We start from the raw sequence: 22,559 nt of genomic DNA, 5'->3' as shown, positions 1-22,559 counted from the left end.
CCCCTATGAGGAAGATATTATTATCATAATTGGGGTGTGAAATAGTTGGATATTGGGGGTGTCTACATACCAAGGCAACCTTGCTATCAGTTATGGTTAATAATACACACCCTTATCTTAGAGCAACACATATTCAATTTCTTGATTTTGTGTTGGTTGATGGTTTTGGTTTTTTTTAATGTGTCATTCACTATCTCCCACACTAACAACATTTTCCACTTAATTTACCAACCAAAGTTTGGTATTCTAAAATTATAATCGATGGCATTGTAAATTTATCAATATTCTTTATTCAAATGCTACATGTGCTACTTCATAGTTCGTTGTTGGATTGGGTTCTTAACCATGAATCGTGAAAGAAAGATTGGATAAGTTGTTCTCATCCTTTCATACGCTGGAGCAACAACACCTAGAAACTATTCATCCCAATACATATTTATGAGGGCCAGTGCCTGGACAAGCACGAATGAAAAGCACATGAGAAAACTTGTTCAACAACAATTGGAAAATCCTCCAACGAATTCCCAGTCGCCTAACCTAGTTTACTTCTTATATATGTCAGTGTTCTATCAAATCCGTAAAAGCTTACCGGGAATTTAGGTCAACCTTGGTAGGCCAATATAAAAAAGGCGACCGCACTTTCAAAATATGGTATATAATGAATATGAAAGCAAGCAATCACATTAGTGTTTAACTTTTTGAAATCCCATGATGTAGAATTTTGATTTTTGGAATCCATTTGTAAACAATCCCCACCCATATTTTACAATGAAAAAAATAAAACCTTTTGTGCTTTTACATATAAATATATATATTTTAAAGATAAAAGAATTTGTAATTGGTTACGATTATTGGAATGATTTTAAATTTGGTTTCCCTTTATTATAGCTTTTAAATTGGTTAGTATTAATAATTTTGAAGATAATGCTTCTTATGCAACTTAAGATTCAGCGAGACGTAGAAATTTTCAAAGATACACCCCTAACACATCCATATAAAAATGATTCAAATATATTAATAAAAAACAACTATGTTTTAATTAGTGAAAGATGGATTTGATAATGTGATGCCCCACACACAAAATAATTAGTGAAAGATCTTTTAGTGACTCTTGGATATGAAGGACATATAGAAAAGAGTTTTAAATCAAATTGACATAAGAAATCTCACTTAAAAAATGTTGGAGTAGGATTTTGGACATTTGTTAAAATATTTATGTTTCAAATATTTGTAGTGGAGGGGAATTTGACCATATTTAGATTAAAATACAAGTTGGATAACATTATAATATTGTGGGAAGTTATAATAATAACTTATTTTTAAAATTTTATTTAACAATGCATGCGATGAGGTATTTTTTTAGTTGTATTATAAAAATCCATTTAACTTATTTTTCAATTCGAATTTATAACTTTTTGTTTTAAACAATTAAATGTCTTAATATTATATATATTTAAATTAAAAAAAGAATTTTCTATGCAGTAGCATACCCAGATAAGTGTCCACCACAAGCACCTGAATGACATTCATTCAAAGCTTTCTTGGCTTCCTCATGAGTGAGGCACCTACGTAAAAACGTATTGACACTACGACGATAAAGTGTATCACCAATGATCAGATAATATTTGGCCTGGTATCAAGTATGTCATTGTCCATAGAAAGAGGTATTAGGTTAAAAAGCTTGGGTCTAGAATAGAGCAGTATATATCCATACCATGGATCACTTGACGAGATAAGAAACATACAATATTGATGCTTCTGATGTTAAATCATTAGAGGATGATGGAAAGTCGCAAAGTAACTTGGTGAAAACAAGAGATTTCTTTGATTTAGAATTGATGAATTCCAAATCAAACTCCTACAAAATAACTATCCATTTTGAATATTTCCCCTTCAACAATTGACATGACAAAATGTATGTCATAGTGTTGCAATCTGATATAATAGTAGTTTTTTGGAGGATGTAATGAAGAAATCTTTGTACAACTTGAATAGCTACCAAAGCTAATTTTTCGACATAAGAATACTTACTTTCTGTATCGTTGAGATTACGACTCAGGTAATAAATAAGATGTTCAATTCCACTTTCTTCTTGGACTAAAACCATGCCAATGGTTGTATCTACAACGATGAGATACAGGTAATAGTCTTTTTGATAGTTTGGGGTGTACATTAATGATGCTCTAATAAGGGAATCTTTAAGAGCATCAAAGGAAGCTTGTGTAACCTGATCCCAATGGAAGGGTACCCCTTTCCTCAATAGATGAGTAAAACCTTTAGCCAACTCAGCATATAGCCAGTAGATCTGCAAGTTTATTGGCTTTCCTTCGAACATGATTGAAGCTAACCGTTCAATGACTCAGGAGATGTTTTTGGATTCTCTGATACACTTGTATAAGTCTCCAATGTTTTGAGACCCTTTTTGGCGCTGTTCCATAACTGATTTTCTTAATTGCATTTATGTAAATCTCGGAGTCTGCTTCGATGAGGACATTTGAGCTGTGGTTTAGTTTAATAAGCTCTAGACATTGTTCCAAAGCCATTAATTCAGCCATGTTGTTGGTGGCTTTGCCTAAATGATAGTGGAAAGTAAAAATTATTTTTCCTTTTCATCTCTCAACACACCTCCATAGCCTGCTATCCCCGGGTTGCTTTTTGAAGCTCCGTCAATATTGCATTTCAGATATCCTTTTGGTGGAGGATGCCAGAATGCCTTTTCCATTTCCAACACTCTTTATTTTTTACTAATACCATAGTGGATGATATCATGCATTCCCAGATGCTTGAGAGTTCTCAGTTCAAGCGCAGTGGGAGGATTCGAGGGATAACTATGCACAGTGGTGGAAATAGTTTCCTTAATCTACTTTAAGATCAATTACATCAGGCAATGAGGAGTAGTTTTTTCATCCTTGAAAATTATTTTGTTCCTTTCCTTCCAAACATTCCAGATAATGAAGCTTGGCATAAAGGTCTAGGCCAAATTAAGGATCTCATACTCTGAAAAGTTTTTTCTCCACTTGTTCAGGGTGTTAATAATGCTACCTTTGTCTCTGTCTGTCTATTGAAAAATGGTGCTGAAAGAATCCCACAACCAGGTGGTATAAGTGTAGTTGTTGAGAATATGCTCCATTGTCTCCTCTTGAGCTTCACATAATTGGCATCTAGAAGGCACCATCACCCCCCTCTTTTGAATGTTTTCCCAAGTTAATATTTTCTTCTGATGAACTAACCACATAAAAAGTTTGATCTTCATCCACCCTTGGTGGCTCCAAAGTTTTTTTCAGGACTTAGCCAAAACGCAGGTATCTAGGTTAAGGGTTATTCTCTTTACTTCCTTGATGTTAAAGATGCCTTCTTTGTTTTGGCCCCATCTTAACTGATCCTGCCCATCTGTAACCAAGATCTTCCTCTGTTCTAATATGTTCATGAGTTCTTCTGTTTTTGGTTTTATGGGGTTGTCACCTCTGCAGTTTATTTTCCTCCAACTTCTCCATTTCTCAAAGTCATGGGGTAGATTCCAGAAATCCCTGACTTTTATTAGTCCTTGGAAATTGGTTTCCTGCTTGATGCTCCTAAAGTCCTCCCTTAACAACATTGTTTCTTGTTGCCATTTATCTTCCCATAAGAGAGATTTTTCTCCAACTCTGATTTCCTAGAAGTTGTTGTTTTGTACTAGGCTTCTATTTTCCCAGGCTTTATTCCATATGTGAGGGCCTTTTATGTTCCTTGACATTCTGATAAGATCACTTGTTTGACAGGAGCTTGCATATTTTTCTTTCCAAGTTTTAGCCCATTGAGCCCCTGGTTCTTTAACCCATCTCCACCAGAGTTTGCCTCCTAAAACATTACTAAGAATCTCCTGATCATCTAAGCCTAGGCCTCCATGAATTTTGGGTTTACAGATTTTATCCCAAGAAACTAGGGCTCATTTCTTTCTGGTTTCCTCCTTGCCCCAAAGAAAGTCTCTCTGAATGTTCCTGAATTGCTGTAAGATCCCTTTAGGAGCTGGCAGGGCTAATAAAAAGAAAATAGGGATAGATTTCAGAACTGCCTTTGTCAGAATCAACCTGCCAGCACGGTTCAACGCTCTGAAAGTCCATTTTTTGATCTTGTCTTGCATCTTGTTGAGCATCGGTTCCCAGATACTTTTGTGCATTGGTTTATCCATAAGGGGGATTCCCAAATATTTTGAAGGGAGGACCTGCCTTTGGAAGCCCAAAATTCTGGAGATGTCCCTTCGAATAGCAATGTTAGTGTTTAAGAAAAAGAATTTTGATTTGGAGAGATTGACTTCCATACCTGAAGCCAAGGCAAAGTCTTTTAAGATTTTTTTGTCTGTTGAAGCTTCTTTGACTATGGGGATACCTTGCAGCATGGTGTCATCCACAAATTATTGATGAGTCAAAGCTTGGTTGTTCTCCGTTAATTGAAGGCCCTTGATCTTACCTAAGACTTTAGCATTTTTGATGGATCGGCCCAATCCTTCCATCATGAGGATAAAAAAAAAAGGAGAGAGTGGGTCTCCCTGCCTGAGGCCTCTAGAAGGAGTGAAGATCTATGAGGGCAAGCCATTCACTAGAATTGAAAAGCTGGGTGAAGTAACCAAAGCCATAACCCATCTGATCCAGTCATGATCAAACCCAAAAGTAGAAAGGAGCTTTTTGATGTAAATCCAGTTCACCTTGTAATACGATTTTTCAATGTCTAATTGCATGATCATACCAGCCTGCCTTTTGCTAGTGAGAGAGTGAACTACCTTGTGGGCTTGAATAATATTATTCAGGATTTGCCTTCCTTCAATGTAACCAAACTGTTCCCCTAAAACCAAAGAAGGAAGAAGAGGTTTGGGTCTGTTGGCCAAGATCTTGGAACTAATTTTGTAAACCACATTGCATAAAGCAATGGGTTTGAACTTATCAGGAGTTAGGGCTGAGTCCTGTTTGGGGATCAGGGAGATGAAGGAGGTGTTTAAGGCTTTCAAAATGGATCTGCTCCTTCTAGAGTCCTCAACCACATCCAGAATATCCTATTTGACCACAGTCCAGCAGGCTTTGAAAAAGTCAACATTAAAACCATCTGGACCTAGAGCTTCGCCATTCTGCATATCTTTGATAACCACACTAACCTCTCCTTCGGTTACTAGTTTGTTCAGGTTAAAATTATCCTCTATAGACACCATCCTAGGGATGTTCTTTATAATTTCCTTGATGTGTTGGTCTTTGTTTTGATTATTTTCATTTGTGATGCCTCTTAAATGCTGAACCATCACAGCTTCAATATTCTTGTGCGAGGTGTGAAGCTCCCCCTCTTTGTTCAATATAGAGGAGATTCTATTGTGCGTTCTATTGGCTATGGTGGAGTGGTGGAAAAAATAGTATTTCGATCACCTTCTTTGAGCCATTGAACTCTAGAATTTTGTCTCCAAAAGATTTCCTCCTGTTTGAATAAATTCTCCCACTCTTGGTTGTGTTTTTCAACTTGCTCACTTTTGATTTTATCAAAACCCGATGTGATCAATGCTTGGTTTAGCTCCCGCATTTTGATCTCTACTGATTTTTTGTTTAAAAAATGTTACCAAAATCCTTCTTGTTCCATTCTTTGAGTTTTATTTTTATGTGCTTCAGTCTTTTATGGAGGAGGAAAATTTTCCTTCCCTGAGCCTGTAGATCTTCGGACCACCATTTTTCAATGTTGCCAATGAAATCTGGGTGGGAGAGCTAGATATTCTCAAATCTAAAGGGTCTATTCCTGGGAGCATCAATTCCCTTGATTTCTAATTGAATCAGACAGTGACCAGAGCCTCCAAATGGGAGAACACTTGCTGATATTTCTTTATTTGTGAGCATCAGCTTCTCGGAGATCAAAAATCTGTCTAACTTGGAGGCAACCTTAGCATTACCTCCTCTTTTGTTGTTCCAAGTAAAAAGACCATTATGCATTTCAGAGTCAACCATTTTCATGTCTTCTGTGAAAGAATGGAATCCTACTGACTCTCTACTAAGGATTCTGGTACCTCCTTTTTTTCCGAAAGAGATTTAATCATGTTAAAGTCTCCTCCAATGACCCAAGGGATTTCTTCATGTCTTCTTCTGAGATCTACCAGGGAGTCCAGAAATCTAAGCTTCTCATCTATTCTCTGAGGACCATAGACATTCGTAACCAGGAAGGTCTCAAACATCCCCATTGGTTGAATGATAGTTGATAAGTAATTTCTCATTGCCTCCACATCTATAATGCTGGCTTTTTGGGGGTTCCAAAGAGTGAGAATGCCTCCAGCTATATTCTCTGCTTTGACTTCTAGAAACTCATATTTGTTGAGCCAATTTCTATGGATTTGTTTTAATTTCTGAATGGAGTATTTTGTTTCTTGAATGAAGATTATGTCCGGCATTGCTAGTTTCATTCTTTTACTTAGCATTCTTTGTTTTCTTTTGCTACCTAGACCTCTGATATTCCATGATATGAATTTCATAATTAAAGATATGTAAAGGAGTAACTGGTTAGATCTTTCATCTTACTCGAATCTATCATTAGCTTTCCACACTCCGTCAGGAGCTCATTTTTCTTTTTTCTGCCTCTCTTCTTTCCTGGATTTCTGGTAGCTAATCTTGGATTTAATTTCATTGTTTTCACCACTCTGTGCTCCTGTTTGTGTATGTTTTTACCTTTCTCCAACCCTCGCTCCTAAGTTTTCCATAAAAACAACTGCTATATTCTATTGCATTCTTCTTGAGGCAGAGAATCTATCCCTCATTTCGTTCCTTGCATCGGGAATCCTTCCAGATCTAAGTTTTCCTTGTCGAGAATTTCGTGTAGTTCATGATCTTCTAGATCTGTTTCACTTTTGGTCATTTCCTGGTCCATTTCCATTTCTGTTTCACTTCTCATGGATTCCTTTTGAGAATCAATCTCCGAAGAATGATTTTTGTCCTCTTTTTTTTTCCTTTTCTTTAGCATCTTCCTCCTGATATTGATTCTTTCTTGTGATTTCTTCAGTCTCTTCTAGCACTTGAAACTTATTCTGACTACCCTTCTGCTCCTCAATATGTTGTTGCTTTGACCCCTTTTTTCCTCCCCTTCCTCTATTAGCCACTTTCTGAAAGCTTTCTGTGTCCTTCGTTGTATTATATTTTTCTTTGTTATCTTCTTTGCTGAGAGGGAAGTCTCATAACAAATGCCCATGTTCATGGCATCTTCAGCATCTAAAAGGGATATGTTCATAGTCTACTATCTGCACCCATTCCTCATCAAAAACTTCCAAGATAACTTCCTCCAGAAGTGCTCCTGATAGATCCATTTCCACACATATCCTGGAAAAGGAGATATATTCTCCCCTTCTTGTGGCTTCAGAAGCTTTGACATAGCGTCCTAGTTTGTTGCCAATGGTCGTCAATGATTCAGTTTGCCAATAATCAAGAGGTAGAGAGTAGAGCCTTACCCACACAAGAACCAAAGAGAAAGTCTCCCTCTCTGGGACAAAGTTCATTTTCCAAGGTCTCATGTAGAGACCCGCTGCAGCAAAAAAATAGAGTCCTCCTTCGAATATTCTGTCTTTGTCTTCGATGTTAGAGAACACTACTATGAAGAATCCTTTTGACCCAAGATGTAGGTCAATGCTTCCTTTGGGCTTCCAATGATACTTGATCCACGTCTGCAATGCCTTTTCAGTGGGCCATAGTCGCATAAATTTACAGATAATGGCATAGGTTCCCATATGCTCCCTGTGCTCCTCTAGAGCAGGATCATTTAATATTACTCGAGGAGTGATTTCTGCTTTTGGTTTGCAAGGTCCTTTTTGTTTTTTGTCTTTTGAAGCTAGACTTTTGTCTTCATCCTCTTTGTCCTTTGTGCTGTTGTTTTCTTTTGTTCTGGTCCCATCTGTTTCCTTTTCATTATCCCTATTTCTGTCATTCATGCCTCCTTTACTACTTCCAGTTGGTGATTTTCTTCTACTAGCTACTGCGTCTTTGTAGGAGGGAGTTGTGCTCCCTCCCCTGCCACTCTCTATTAGAATCAAACTCTGCTCACTATTGTAACTCTAGCCACTTCGGCTCTCCCACGCTCATTGTTCGAGAGCACGGTAATTATCAAGTTCCAATGGAGAACAAGATTTTCTAACATGAATGTTTTCTACAATGTTAGGCTTGGTCGAAATGTTTATTGAAATCGTTACTTCTATGTTTGACAAATTACGCTCAGAATCTACAGTATCTACTCTAATAGAATTCGACAGGAAATCAACAATTTATGGGTGTTTTATTTCATTTGAATAATCTTCAATGTCATCTAGAAGACCAGAATGATGATGATAATCTTCCCATGGTTCCTCTCCTATCATCATTGATTGGATGATTCTTTCATCAGTAGAATGTATACGTGAAAAGGATCCAAAGAGGTACCATATTCTAACGACCTATCTACCCATACAAATGTTGAGTGCGGATTTGGGTTTGCCGCACAAGCCCAAAAGATTGATTGCTATGATGATTCAATGGGGATTAATGACAACACCTCCATATTACTATCATCTTCAACTTGGTTGGAAATCCTTCTTAAATCATATGAGGTGGAGGAAATCATGTTGCAAGACTCTACCCTTGCCACTTCCACGAAATGAGATGGTGAAGGGAGGATAAAAGTGCCCATTAGGGAATGATCTTTAAAGAGACCTACTCCAACACTTTGAAGTGAAAGCGGGGGTCCGTGTACCAAAGAAATGCTTCCCGTAGCCTGTGAACTATTGGCAAAGAAGGCTAGCTGATCAATGATTGTGATTCCACCCTTAAAAGGGAATGAAATAGTATGAAAGTACATGTAAACCATAGCATCCATAGCATCCATAGCATATACCCAAGGCCTTCCCAGTAAAATGTTGTAATTGAGGGGTCCATCAACTACCTCAACTTCAACAGTAACCATTTTTCCCCCAAGTTCGATTTGCAAGTTACTCAAAATCCCACATGGAGTATATGTTCTTCTGTCAAAAGCTTTCAACATGGTTGGTGATCATGACAACGGTGGTGAACCAAGTTTTTTCCAGCAGCTCATGGACATAATGCAAGTAGATGCCCCCTCATCAATAATAGTTTGGTGAACATTCTTATTGAGAGCATTCACTTGTATTAGGAAAGCTAATTTCACTGATAACTGTGGTGAATATCCCGCATGGTTAAAAACCACAAGATTTGAATCCATAGGATCTATTCTGCCTATTGCTGAGAGTAAAGCCTGTTTTTGGGAGGGACAATTTTGCAACACCTCAAAAGTTGACATAGTAGAAGGCTATTAACAAAGATCCTCCACTATGTTATAATTTTGACGGCTCGAGCCCAAGAGTTGAATGTCGATTTGTGAACAACTCCCTTTGGTGGTTTTATTGTCAATTCAGGTATAATGTGTGGAACAACTTCAAATGAAGTCGAAGTCAAAGGATTAGGTTGATCAGTGGCCTGATTATTCAATGACGACAAATTTACATAGTATTTGTTTCTTGTTGACACCAAAACTTCATTCTGTAGCTTTGTGATGGATAACATGAGTACTTGGGATGTGGAAGCATGGTATGTTGCAACCAAATGTGTCTCCAGGGTTGGAAATGGATCTGTCAACACTGCCGATGTGTTTGAAGTCTTTAAGAGTTTAGAGAACTCAAAGTGATGTGGACAATCTCTTGTAAAGTGCTCATCATTGCATATCAGACATGGATAACGAGGCTTCCTTGTTGAAGTAGAGGAATCAAATGATTTCTTCGGGGGGGGGAATTTTCTTGTTTCTTTTTGTTTTTCCGCTTTTTCTTGCCTACTGGTTTCTTTGGAATTTTGCCTTTTTCAGATGACACGGCATTAATCTTGGAGGCAAGAGTATTTTCTAATGAATTGGTAGTTTGATTGGAAACAACAAGAGTTTGACCAGATGGTCTTCCTACTGACTGTGTGCTTGAAGAACCAATCACACCGTCGCCGACATGAGAGTCCTTACTCGATTGTGGAGGAGGTGGAACAGTGAAAGCTGGTCAAGGTGCATTTTAAATTTTATCATAAAGCATGCCGGATTGTGTGTAAATCAAATCCAAGTATCGGGTACGAGCAATGACTTGCTCTTCTATGACAACTCCACCTTTTCCCACATCCTCGGTGATTGATGGAAACAATGATTTTGTGAACCACTCACCTAAAAGTTTATTAGGAACATATGTCTTAACTATTCGACGATGACGTTGTCACTCATGAATATGATCTGATATATGGGTAGCAGTGGTCTGTTTAAATTTGGTTAGGAGTTCTGTTCGAGTCTCGTATCTGATAGGTAACTAGAACTGGGTCAAAAAAGTAGTGGTTAAAGTGGTGAAATTATCAAAAGAAGCTCTTGGTAATTCAATGTACCATTTAGCAGCTGGACCAGTAAGTGTTCTTTGGAAAAGATGAAGTCTGACTGAATCGTCATTTAAGGAGTTTGATGAACACCATAAATGAAAGGTCATAACATGATTTGATGGGTCTTCTCCTGGATTTCCGTTAAATTTTAGAATGTCATATGGTAACTTATGTGGAATTATCGGCGACCAAGGTGCATATAAGATTGGATCATTAGTGAGCTGATTTAAATCTGGTAATTCTAAAGTTGCTACAAATAGTAGCTGTCGATTCAAGTCAGGTTGAGCATAATCGGGATATGATGGAATTGCCTGGGTAATAGGTCATTGCATACCGACATAGGGCATCTGCATTTGGTAACCTTGGTATGATTGTTGAACAAAACTAGTATAAGGTGGTTCTTGATAACTAGGTTGAATGTGTGGTTGTCCATAACTTGCAAAGCCTTGTTGACTAGGACCTTGGTAAGCTTGACATTGACCAAAACCAAGTTGAGCTTGTGGAACAAGTCCAAACTGGGGTTGGAATTGCTCGAATTGGGGTTGTTGAAATTGAGGCTGCCACGGTTGTTGAATCAATTGTTTTTTTTGTTGGTACAACTATTGTGGATTTAACGATTGTTGTTGTCCAGTAATGAAAGGTTGGGCAGGTTTTGAATAAACTATACCACTGTAAGCCTGGATCAGTCCAGATAAGGGTACACTAACCTAAGGTTGTTGCTGAACTCCAGAAACAAGTGGTTGTTTTACAACAACTTGAGGAACTTGAACTTCTTGACTTGAAACTTGTGATTGAAAGGTAGAAGGATCAGTTTGTACAGGTTGAGATACAACAGTTTGAACTTGTGACTATGGTATAGTAGTAACAACAGGTTTAGTAGGAATGGCTGACACAGTTTGCATTGGTTGTTTTGGATACACAAGCCTTGGTTGAACTGGCATTGTTGGTTGCCATTGACAAACTCTAATTCCAGATTGACTTGAATACTATGGGATGTTACCATATGGTAGTCCCCTGGAATAAGGAGGATAAAATGAATAAGCATATTTATCTCCATATGGTGGCAATCCAGTATTTAATGGATACATAGGTCTTTGTTGACTAGATTTCCTAGCTTGACACTGATATGCAGGATCAAACTATTGAGTTCCCATTAGAGAATAACCAAGTAAAATTCTGGTTGAGGACATGGGTGATGACCACGGTGTAGAATCGACCCCTGAGTGGGTTCTAGACAATGATTGGTAACCAAACGGGATGGACAATTCACCATACAGGTGCAACTCAAGTGTGGTAGAAAACATTGAAGAGATTACAACAGAAGATTTGGTTGTAGCTGCATCATATGATACAGTTTGAGATGTTGACAGTTGTTCAGCCATAGTTAGTTGACCCAAAAGTTGTCCTAAAGATTCGAAGGGTACTTGAAAAGAAGCAAGATCAAATGAAGAAAAAAAATCAGGAGTATTAGGGTGAAGATAAAGCCCAGTTCCAAAGTGAAACGGGATTCCAGGTGTTGAATCTTCTTCCAATTCCTCCTCTATAGCAATTAAACCTGGTGGAAGAACTTCGCTGTCAGGTCCGTAAAAGATTTCTGGTGTTGATGAAGTTGAAGTTTCAATAGTTACTGATTTCTAAGGGGTAACCAGTTTATCTTCTTCTGGTAAAGTGACAACTTTTGAATGTTCAAATTCGAAGTCCACATGTTCGGGTAAATGAACAACAGTTTCAATAAGAGGTTCCTGAACAACTTCAAATTTAGATGTAACTTTTGTTTGAACTGGAATAGATTCTGGATTAACTTCTGGTTGAATTGATTCAAGTTCAGAAGTACTTTCTTGTTGAGCAATTTCAAGTTGAGGATCAACTTGTGGTTGAACAACTTTGATTACTGTTCCACTAGAATCAATGCTAATGTCCTCAGGTAATTGTGAAACTTCCTCTTCAGGAATGGATGTGCCAGAAATAGTTGGAGTAACTAGAGTCTCTGTACTTACCGAAATAGATCATTAAGGTAACTCATATGAAGAACTAGGAGTTCTTGATGTACTAGACTCAGTTAAGTGAGACCTCTTTGCTCGAATTGGTGTCACTTCGGTAGCCAAAGGCGGTTTGCTCGCTTTTCTCCGTGAACGACGGGGTATGGGTTGATGTTCCTCCATGATTTCTGATTAATTTAATTATCAAAAAAGAAATAAACAAAAAGGGGTATACTAGGCAAAAGGTTTACCAAGCAACTGTGAACTGTAGAATACCTCCTAGCGAACCAAGAATAACAGGCAGGCAATCTCCCCGAATGTTGTGTTCAGTGTATCACAGTTTACAAGGTGGTCGACTCGGTTACTTAAGGATGGATAGCAACCTTGAGTTGTCCTCCCATATATACCCGAAGGTACGTGTAGTCCCAGTTCATATAAGCGTTGTCTAATGCAAAACCGCACAGTGAGAGCATTCCCATATACTTTATGTACTGTAACACCGCCCTATATACCCAAAGGTACATGGATAGGCTACGATATACTCGCGTATGTGGAATGAGGTATCAAACTCGGGATGTATTGCAAACAAGTTAGTGACAATTCTTTGTTTTACGACATTAGAACACATCTCTAGCTTAGAACCACTAAATTTTCTCGTTATTTACATTGCTCCATTAGGTAAATTGATGTTTATTTTAAGTTGATCTTGCTTAGGAGTTTTCCTTTCAAGTTCACCACATGATGTATTCTGAAATTACTAGGAATGAAACTATTATGATAAGCATTCTTTCCATTCAATTTAACAATGGAAATCCTAGCTACTTAGGGATAGAGCAATTAGATTTCTTTTGATCAAAGAGCAAAGAGCACAATCTAAATGAAAATTCCCTACACTATTCCTATCAGCACACACAAAATTTTTCAATGCAACATGCATGTATTTCTTTTCGATTTCCCTTAATGTGAATGAACAAAAAGGAAAACTAATGCACAATCGATCAATAAACTCTTTTCATAAAAATGACGATTTTGCGACAATTTCTTTTCAAGGAAAGGGAGACTTTACAACACATTCGTTTTCAAAGAAATGAGGAATTATGACACTTTCAACGAAAAGACTAATCATATGCACACATCAATCAATCAATCTTTCATGAATGAGAACTTTACGAAAATTCAACTTTCAAAGGAAAAGACGATTTTACGACACTTTCTTTCGATAAATATCAATCAACCAAAAACTAACTTTTGACTATCGATTGAAAATGACAAAGTAAATACATAAGAAACATTTATCAATCCTAGTCTAAGTAGGGCTAGGTAAGGAGACAAAAATATATTTTCAAAGACAAGACATCATTGACATTTAGAAAATCATTCAAACAAGAGAAAATTGGCACAAAACCTCAGCTCCTAGATGGGTAATTAACCCTCAAGGGATCAGCGCAGGCTACAGTGAGAGACAATGCACTTGCTCTATGTGGGAAGTGCATTGTAGTGCACTGTGTCCGTCATTGGGCTGCACTGGTGACAGTGAGCCATTTCTGAAGGTAATTTGACACAGTTTTGACTCAATTTTCTATGAAATTAGACTGAAAATCAATCAACGACCACAAGTATAGTATGTAGAAATGTCTTGAGAGGTGGATAAACTACTAATATGGATGATCGTTCCCCAACAGAGTCGCCAATTTTCTTTGGGAATTTTTAGTGTCTACGGATAAATGCTTAAACCCTTAGACTAGTAGCTAAGTCTAGAACAATAGTGCAAAGCATTCTCTACCTTTTCTATAACCAATAGATTAAATAAGATAGTAAAGAAGCCTACCTGTAGCTTTTTCTTACTCCTTATCTCCCTTGACCAATTCTATCACTCATTTCCGTAATTAATCTGCTTAAAAAGTACCTGCACACAGACAAAAGACAAAAACTGATCAAAGAATATGATAATGATCTATTGATTAAACATAAAATGGAATCAAGTTCATAATACACATATGAAAGCATCAATGGACAATAAAAACATATGGAAAAAGCTTTGAACATTTTATTAGTAAAAGGAAGAGTTACAACCCAAATTGCTTGATTCAATATCACTCCTCCAGTTCAATCCCATCCTCTCCTCATAAAAAGCAAGACATTTTGACATCATTACAATACTTAAAACCAATTCAAGTCTCATACTAACAACATCTCCCTATAATTCAATGATTTCCAGCCCCTGATCACTTAGATGAGTGGTCTTTTTATAGGTGAACGAAGGAAGTTATGCCATAAATGGTGATAATGAATGCTCTCCCAAACTTAGAATTTAGTTCCATGGAGTAATGGATAAAGGGATTGATGTTCCTTAACTCCCTACCTCATCCAAATTCGAGCCCAAAGGAGTAGATAAACTTGGGAAGCTTCTAGATGCATCCAATGGATAAGAATATTCCCAAACCCCAATGAAATTTCCCTAAAATTCACCCAATACAGGCCAAAGGGGGCTCAAGTGCGTTGCATAGCACCCAAGCAATGTACTAGACTGTACTGCAATGCACCCTAATGAAGGCCTGCCTGAACTGATCTTCTTAGAGGCCGTTTTTGGATGATTTCAGTCATGGAATCTCTTAGGAAGGAGGCACTCCGATGGTTGACTTCATTTAGGGCATGTAACCACTGAATTAGGGTTTGATGGGCCCTAATAGTATTGATCTGTAAGTTGGGGTTGATGTGCCCAAATAGATCTGTAACACCTCCCATGCTACTTCATGTGAGACCTCGGTCTGTGCTCCGCGAACTGTTGCCGAAAGGGCCAGTAGTACCAGGATTTGTTTGACTAAATCACCTCTGAACCTGGGTCAGGCCCATACAAGCCAATAAATGGTTCCGCTGCCGGTACTTGGATCTACATAAGGGATGTCTACTGTCGTGCCACTAGAATCCAGCAAAGAAAGAAATTGAAGAGTGGTTGGACAAGAAGATTCACAAGTTCGTGGCACAGGAAAACAAATATCCGCGAGTATCTAAGGAACAGTGGTTGGAGCACTACTTATATACGGAAATCCATGAACTTTTCTTTGCATCCTTTCCTTCTGATTTGTATGAGTGGATCGCGAAGCTTGTAGACAGTCAGAGAAGGTGTAGGCTCAACAAATCAATTGTGTGGACTCCGGAATTAGTGCGCAGACTGGAAGTGTTAGGAGATAAGATCGCGCGAGTTGTGGACCATTGGCTCGACCGAATTATAGGAGGATTTATCATTGAGTTCACGGTAGATATGAAAATCAACTACAATGAGGAAGAGTGATGTTTCCTCAAGGGACTGCAAGGTAAGTATATTAAATCTTTGAACACTTGGATTAAGATGTTCTTGTGTGAAAAGCGGGTTATGCGAATAAATTAATGTTTTGGACTACGCGAAGTGGGAAGATCTATAGAAGTGGAAGTACTGAAGAATTGGAAACCAGTCCCTTAATTTCCCCTCATGGGAAAGTGAGGAAGAGTTCACGAAATTTTCTCCAAGAAGCGCAGTCAGTCTAATAAGGCAGTGAATTCTACGCTTACCACCTCCACCTACAATGCCACTTGTCTCACCCTCCTCACCTTCATCTCCACCCACCCCACCCCCACCACCAGCACAGTTCAGTATGGCGAGTACGATCAAACTACCAGTATTCCAAGGAGTACGGAATGAAGTTCTGGACCAATTCTGGTTCATGATAAGAGCAGTATGGGAAGCACAAGGAGTCGTGGACGACAATATCAAGAAGGTTAAGTTGGTGAGCACGTTGAAAGATCATGCACTAACATGGTACATCAAGCATTCTAATGACCATTTGAATGCAGGAATCATAGAAATCCAGACTGTGCTGAAGAGGGAATTTAGCAGGCCAAAGTCAGAAACACAGTCAATCATCAGGTTTAAGGATATCACGATGCTCCTAGGCAAGACCCCATGGGATTTGGACCAAAGACTGAAGGGTATGATTTGGAAATCCAACATGACGTTGATGGATGGAAAACACCATGCATCATTTGTAGCATCACTAACACCGCACTTAAGGACGGCGTTGTCACAACAAAAATTTTCCACCCATGCCGAAGCTTTGGAGATGGTGATGAGATTGCATGAGACCCCTATACAAGACCTTGGTCTGGGACTCCAAAAAATCCACGTGCAACTGCAAAATCTGTGTTGTAGATGCAAAGTTTGAAAAAGGACAAGACACCTCGGCCAGAGGCATGCAAAGAGGTATGGTGCATAAAATGTGAAGGTCAGGGACATGATAAGGACCACTATCCAGTATTCACGAATTACTTGGAAAGAGGAGGGCCGATGTCGTTAAGACCTAAGGCATAGGCAGGACCAAGCATGGTGCCTACTTTATGGTGCAAAATCTATCAGATAGTAGGAAAACACACTATGGAGAATTGTCATCTTTTGCAGAAGTATATGCAAACGTCCCAGTAATTGTTTTGTAATTTCTGCAGGTCGGTAGGCCATGATGAACACACCTGCAGAAGCTACGAACTAATGATGGATTAGACTCATGCCTACAGGGTGTAGACCAAAACATGAGCCCTTGACCCAAATGCAGGAATGGTGCATGCTGGATTTCAGGGGTGTGGTCGAGGTCGAGGTGGAATAGGACCAGGAGGAGGTCGCGAACAACTAATTTGTTACAATTGCGGAGGGCCAGGGAACTATGCCTGCGATTTTACAAACCTGACAAGGACATCATGTTTGTACTGTACTCAATTTGATCATGAGGAAGAAGACTGGCCTACATTGATAACAAGACTGCGCGAAAAAAGGGGTACTTCAGCCCCATCCAACTAAGAATTTGCAAATGATGAAGTCTAAGCCGCGCGAAGAAGACCTGAATGTAAACATGATGCTCAGGAACATTATGACTGCTGGAGATGATAAAGGGAAGCAGTTAGAAGAAAGTGTGTGGGTTCACAAGGCTCCTACAAAGGAACCCAAATTTGATTTAGAATGTGCAAAGGAGACATTCATGGAAGCTAAGAAGAGCTTCACGGAGGCCTCCACTTCAGCTTGTAAGGATCAACTAGAACTAGGGATGGATCCTTCAATGCTTACTACCTTTCTAGAGACATGAATTCAACTGCTATGTGATAGCAAGGCAATAAAAGGACTACATGAACTTATCACTAGGTGCACGGGGTCAAGAGAACCACGCGTGGTTCGGAAACTTGGAAAGCATGCGTTGCGCATAGGAAGGGAAATGAGGTTGACTACGTAAATTGGTGAGTATGAAATGGATCAGGTAATCCTGGATCTTGAATCGGACGCGAATGTACTGCCAAAAAAACATGGGAATGCTTAGGCAGACCCGCGCTACAGTGGTTTCCTATTCAGTTGCGAATGGTGAACCAACAAAAGATCTTACCCATGGGAAGATTGCAAGTGGTAACAGTAGATATCGAAGGTGCAAGTGCGCAGGCAGATTTTGAAGTGATAGAGATTGTCGATGACAGTAATCCCTATCCCAAACTACTAGGAATAGACTAGGCCATTGATATGAATGAAGTCATAAATATGAAGAAGCGCAAAATGACTTTTGAAAAAAAGTCACTACACGTAGTAGTACCGCTAGATCTAGCCGAAGGAGCGCGATACACTAAACTGGTGCGCGATGATGATAGTGATGACGATCTTGATTGTATTTACAAGATAACTACGTGATAGGAGGATTGGGTGAATCTTACCACAAATGGAAGGATTTCGTGGTAGTGCAAAAGCTCCTGTACTTCGGATTCAGACGGAGAGATAGAGCGATGATGGAATCGGCTGCATGAAGTAACAACACTTAATTGTAGCATGATGGTTAGATCACTATGTTGCGTGACAATAGAGGCAAGGGATCTACCTATATATGATGTGTTGATAGCGGTGGATGAGTTCCTGAAAAAATTAGAAAATGCAGTACCAGAACCGCAGCAGTTCGATGCTCTGAATTGGGCACTGCGTGCAACACCTGCACGATGGTGGGGCACGCATCAAGGAAGTTTTGAGGACTGGTGCAAAAATAGAAGGATGATGCATCTATGATTTGGAAAACCTCAGCTTAGGATGAGAGCCAGTCACCAGGGGCAGAACAACTTGTGCGCCCACCTTTCCCGATGGGTATGGACATATGTTTTACAACTCGCACAAGTGCACCCCACTCACAGAATAGAGAATCAATACAAAACGTAGCTGTAGGAAAGGCGATGTACGCTACCAACTATCCATGGAGAATCATTTGATAGGGTGTGCGAAGTACTAAACAAGGTTCACCAAGTGAGACGCACTGATTGGGACCTGCGCGTACCAACGGTTCGATGGGCCTATAGGACCATGTGCAAAACCCTGACCGTGGAAACGATTCCAAAGGTGTGGAACAGAGTAGAGACTGTAATTTCTGAAGAGAATGCAAAGAGGAATCCACATGTAATAGCTTCCGTAGATGTGATAGTGCGCAAAGACCAGGATGAAGAAATCACACAACTACGCAAGGTCGAACACATGAGGATTCAGGAAGCCATTCGGCGAGGGAACCTTAGGCTTCACGAACTTGAAAAACACCAGGTACAATTGAGGAAGAAAAGAATTTTGATGCACGTCGAGGTCAAGAGGCTGGAAAACGAGATCAAGCAAGCATGTCTCGTCAATAAACGAAGGATGACAAGGCAAGGTGCGGATGATCATACCACTAAATTAGAAGAGTATCACTGAGAATTTGTGACTCTGTTGTCATGGCTACGACCGCATCTAACCAAATGCAATAACCAGGGGAGCGCACTACATACGATAGAATGTGCGGTGCCGACTGTCATGAGGGTAATTGGGGATTTTTCACGGACTATACTGGAAGGCGAGTTGAAGCCTCACACAGGTGGTCTGGCCACCTAAATAGTTGTAGGAAGCACAATCTCAGTGCTCCAGGCAGTTGAAAGAGAGCGCGAGACTATAAAAGAGTCTGTTTGGGAGCTACACGATAAGGGAGGTGCACGCAGAATTAGCATGTCATAAGGTTCACGCCCGCTCACGGGGAATTGCACTGCCTCGCGGGTAGGGTAGGAAGTGACCGTTGGTGTCACTGTTCATGACGGGATGTTCGATTTGAGGCCAAATGGAGTGGGCGGCAGGCATTTAAGACGTGAATTAAGGGCAAGATTTGGGACAATCTACCACCAAGAAAGCATTTATCGCCCATAACTAGGGGGAACGGTCTAATTTGAATTCAAAAGGTGCTATAAAACTCCAGTGGCTAGCCATAAGACAACACTTGTTCACTTAACATTTGAGCAGTTGATTAGAGCATAGAGTGTTGAGTGCCGAGCGATATTCGAGCCCCTAAGTTCGTGAAAGACCACATACAGTTCAAACAAGATGGCGGCTACGAGGAAAGGTTTGGGCTTTACAGAAGGAACCACCGACGAGATCACACAGAACCCCATGGTACACGATGTTACTGAAGATACAGGGGTCGCGCCAGAAATCCTGAAATCACCTCGGACGTTGAGACCGAGAGAAGATATGCAGGCAGCAGGACCAGTTTTCATGTCCCCGAGGAATCCGCGGTTCGATATGATCTCAATGGAAGAAAATGGCAAGGCTGTCACCATTGAGACAAATGATGAGGAGGAGGAACTGTAGGCTGTCATTGCTAAGGTAGAGGAAGTAGAGGACATGGAAGAGGATATCCAGTCAATGTGATTAGCATAAAAAATTCCCGAGCATGTCCCTCTGTGAAAAGGGAAAACTAAGATACCAAAGGATCTATATGCCACAAAGAGCGCACTCCAGACCCCACTCCTCCCTGATGGAATTGTGTTTGAGGGCTTGCACTTAGGCTGCGTGCCCACAATGAAGTTCGAAGATTGGGACCTCCTGGACAGTGAGAAGTTCCCACACTTAAAGATGGAGAGGCTCATGAAGCAAAGCACGGAGGGACCAGTAATAACATTAGAGTCACAAAAATGGTTGCGCGGTGTGGAGAAGGCTGGATTGCTTCATTTGTTGTGGATACCACACTTTCATTGTGTGCCTATCACCATTTTCTTCATCAGGCAACTACTTTTCCTGGTGCATGATAGGTACTTATGGTTGGAGAATAACATTCCCATCATGGTGATACTCATCCACAAAATTTCTCAGCTTCACTGTGAGGGAGAGGACCCCGCAATTATAGTAGGAAAGAGCAGCAATTTGGCTCTCGCGGAAGCCATGATGAAAAAGTATAAGCTCGAGAAGAAAAAGAGGGGTTACACCATCAACAGTATCAAGGATAAAGGGGTGCATGTAGCCACCCAACTCTTGGCCAGGAAGGTAATGAGAAAATGCCGCGGCGATGAAGTACCAGTGCCAGTAGTTGCATTGGCCGAGCAATGTGTAGAGGGGGTCCAATTCAACTAGGTCGAGTTCCTCTGCGAGGAATTCTTGACCAACTGCAAGGAATCCCAGGAGAAAGGTAAGACCTTCCACTACGTGTGGTTGCTCTTGTCCATTTTGCTGGTAGCAAGAGAACTGCTGGAGGACAGTCAATTCCCGAGCATTGAGCGTGACTTACTAGAGATCGTGAAGTATGCATCGCTCTGGGCTACCAAGGACATGAAGTGGATTCACAAGACAAAGATCTTTTGGGTGCGCGAGCGCCTGGATGTGGATTAATAGGAGGTCGTGCCTGTTTCCCCATAGTGCACAATAGTTTGCGAAGCTTTGCAGAGTTCAAGGTGGACATGCACAATATTTACATCAAGGCACGAAAGGATTCGATGCAACAGTGGACCAAGCTCCCCTTCATCACCACTGATGATGCAATTCTTATAGTGTTAGAATCATGGCCTCTCGAGTGGTGTGCCTCGGATTTGGCAGAATTGGATAGGATAGCAGCACAGAAAAGAAAGGATGAGGCCAAGCTACGTGTCATGCAGTTGGCTAAGAAGAGGCGCAATAAAAGAGTGGCAGTAGAGGTAAGGGCAGTCCGTGAGGTGGCACAGGCAACCACGAAGCCGACAAAGGCCGTTAAAGTAGTAGCAGTAGCATAGACAATAGGGGCCACAACAACGCTGGCAGAGTAGGGCCAGGGATTGTCTATAGGACAGGAGGCATAGGACACAGACCTTGCAAAAGAAGGCGTGGACCCGGGCACAACTTCCATCAAACTCAAAAGGTCACGCATCACAAAGAGATCGGGCCCATGGAATAAGGTCAAGGCCTCCAAATTGGCCATCGACCCGGTCACGTTAACGAAAGCTAACCTCTACAACATCGGTGAGATGGTTCGCAATGTCACCAAGGAAGTGCTCCAAGAAGTCATGTCAGAGTAGCAGACTATGTTGGGGGCCCTAAGGGCATAGCCGCAGGAAATACAGGTGCGGCCCCCATAGGAAGGAACCGTAGCCACCTACGTCGCAACAAGCACATCAGCGGCAGAGCAGATGCTATGTGCAAGGATGGCCAATACCATAGTGCTAACGGAAGGGGCACTAGCAGCAGAGAATGAGATCAACAGAGCCGTGGTTGGCAAGATCAAGGGACTTGGCATTAATATGGCTACCCTTCCACAAGACACACTGTACCAAGTGCAAGATGGAATAACAACAGAGCTCTGCACCAGGGAGGGCCATACGATTCAGGTGATGAGTGAGAAAAAGATCAACATCGAATATCTTAGCCTATAGCGTGACGAACTGGTGTGACAAAACCAATAGTTAGTACAGATAGTCGATGAAGCGTGCTGGCATGTCCCAGAGTTTTCCATCACCACAGACCCACCAAAAGAAGTGTGGATCCATTGTTTTTCAAGTGGAGTCCGAAACACACACGAGGAAACAACGTGAGTGCAGCTGGAGCTAAATCTCCGTATTATCGAGCTACGACTGAAGCCGTAGCCTTCCACTCCCCAAAAAGTTAGAGAGCAATGCGTTAGCGCTATCCATACAGGGTTGGGAGAAATTAGACGAGCAGTGCAAGACTGTACCAGTATATTGGACCAAGCCTTTGGTGTCCTCACATCCTTGCAGGAGGACCCCAACATACAGGCCTAGAAACAGAGGTGCGCGAACTTCAAGAGTAGTACGATAGTGTCTGAGGAACTATGCAGACAGTCATCCTCACTCAACAACTCACAAAGATACAGCAAGAAAGGGCATTTAAAGAGCAAGTGGATGCCGCAGGACAGAAAGAGGCACTTCACAAAGCGCGCATCTA

The sequence above is a fragment of the Pinus tabuliformis genome, chromosome 8 (genome assembly GCF_031772625.1).
Source record: "Pinus tabuliformis cultivar Carrire ecotype Pingquan chromosome 8, CPIR1, whole genome shotgun sequence".
NCBI classification, from domain to species: domain Eukaryota; kingdom Viridiplantae; phylum Streptophyta; class Pinopsida; order Pinales; family Pinaceae; genus Pinus; species Pinus tabuliformis.
This window is presented reverse-complemented; position numbering follows the sequence as displayed.